This window comes from Fulmarus glacialis, unplaced genomic scaffold (assembly GCF_000690835.1).
Source record: "Fulmarus glacialis isolate BGI_N327 unplaced genomic scaffold, ASM69083v1 scaffold4109, whole genome shotgun sequence".
NCBI classification, from domain to species: domain Eukaryota; kingdom Metazoa; phylum Chordata; class Aves; order Procellariiformes; family Procellariidae; genus Fulmarus; species Fulmarus glacialis.
The window spans coordinates 3,491-5,184 of NW_009231232.1; positions in this window are offsets into that span (position 1 = coordinate 3,491).

Genomic DNA, 1,694 nt, shown 5'->3' on the forward strand with positions numbered 1-1,694 from the left:
GCGCCGGGGGGCGGCAGGAGCCACAGGGACCGGCGCTGGGGACCGGCTCCGGCGTGGGACGGGGGTCAAGGTCAGGGTCTCTCGGCCGTGCACTTTGAGAGCCCGGCTGCCATCTGCTTTTCTTTTTAATTGCTATTCTTGTTTACAGCGTGGAACGCTTCCTCCGTGACTCTTTCTAATGTATTATAATTATTACTTCAAAAAAACATTTTTATGTCTGTGCTTTTCTTTTCTTTGGTTTTTTGTAGGGAAGTTTTTTTGGGGAAAAAAGTCAATTATTCCTTTTTATGCTGATCCAAACAGACTGTCCAGAGTATTTGATGCTGTGTTTTACATGGTTGTAATGATAATGGTTAAAGAAGTTTAGCATAAAACCAGACTCCACAAGGTTTCTTACGGCGACAGATGCTGCAGCAAGACCAGTTGCCTTCTGCTGGGTTTTAGCTTGGCTCACCAGGTTTGCTTCAGCTGGGGCAGGTCCAACCCGCTCCATCCCTGCCTTCCTCCCAGCTTTTCTGCCACGGTTATATCCAGGCATCCCCAGCAACAGTGGAAAGAAAACTGCTCCTTCCCACGTACCGCTGTCCTCTCCCAAGGGGATATCCTGCCCCCAGCCCTGCACGTCCCTCCCGACGGGCGGCCGGTGGCCAGCCGCCCCGCTGCGGCTTTCTTTTTTGGCCGAGATTTCAGGTTTGGAGTTTGCTTTCCTGCCATGGGCAGCGCTGGGAGGGTTGGACAGGACGGGGCACGGGTGGGCATAGCTCCTTGCACAGCGGGCGGGTGCGACTCACCGTGACGCTGCGTGAGTCGGGACTGAGTCACGCTTACGCCAGTCCCTGGGAGCACAAGGTGGTGCCGCTCGCAGCTGAAAATGGATTTTAAAATGCTGTGTGTGAGCAGCGCCTCTGACACACCCCAAATTTCACAGCTAGCGCTTCCTGCGCTTAGATGGCCACGGTACTGTTGGCTTTGGGGTGTTAAACGTGGGCAGTGTTCTGGTTTCCCCTAAGAGAAAGCTGCCATTTGGCACTCCAGCAACATCGTTACGGTAAACGCAGGGTCATCTGTCTCTACCAGAGCAGCACAGAGGGCACAAAGACTGGCAGCAAAATGGAGGGGCCAGGATTAGCTAAATGCCACCCTAAGATTTAAAAGGGCAGTGCGGGAAATGTGGCATCCCCATGCATCACCCAGTGGGTGCTGTAGGCTGGTATTCCTGCTTCTAGCAGTGCTCTGCTTCACCTAAAAGACATCAAGCAGGAACAAAAAAAACCTCCTACCTTGTTCTCCAGTGTCCTTAAGTTAGCTCATTTATATTAACTGGTTAAAACCCGGTCTGCAACCCTGGGAAAAAAACCAGCCAGCACGAGTAAGCACCACAGAGGAGCAGCAGTGCAGTGAGGATGCAGCTCTTGGCACATCTCCCACATCGTTTCATGCTGGATGCCAGCCCAGGGATGCGCCACCATGAGCACAGGTGGGACATGCATGGGCTGGAGCGAAGCAAACCTTCTCCCTCCCATGTTTCCAGGTGCCCACAAGCAGCCCAGTTGCACAAGCTGCTTTGTGTCACCTCCCGGCCAACAGCCGCGGTGAACCTGTTGGCTTTCAGGCAGCGCGGAGGAAGCAGCCGGTTGGGACTGGGTTTGAATGGCTGCGGCGGTTACCTACGCGACAGGCACCGCAGCGTTTAG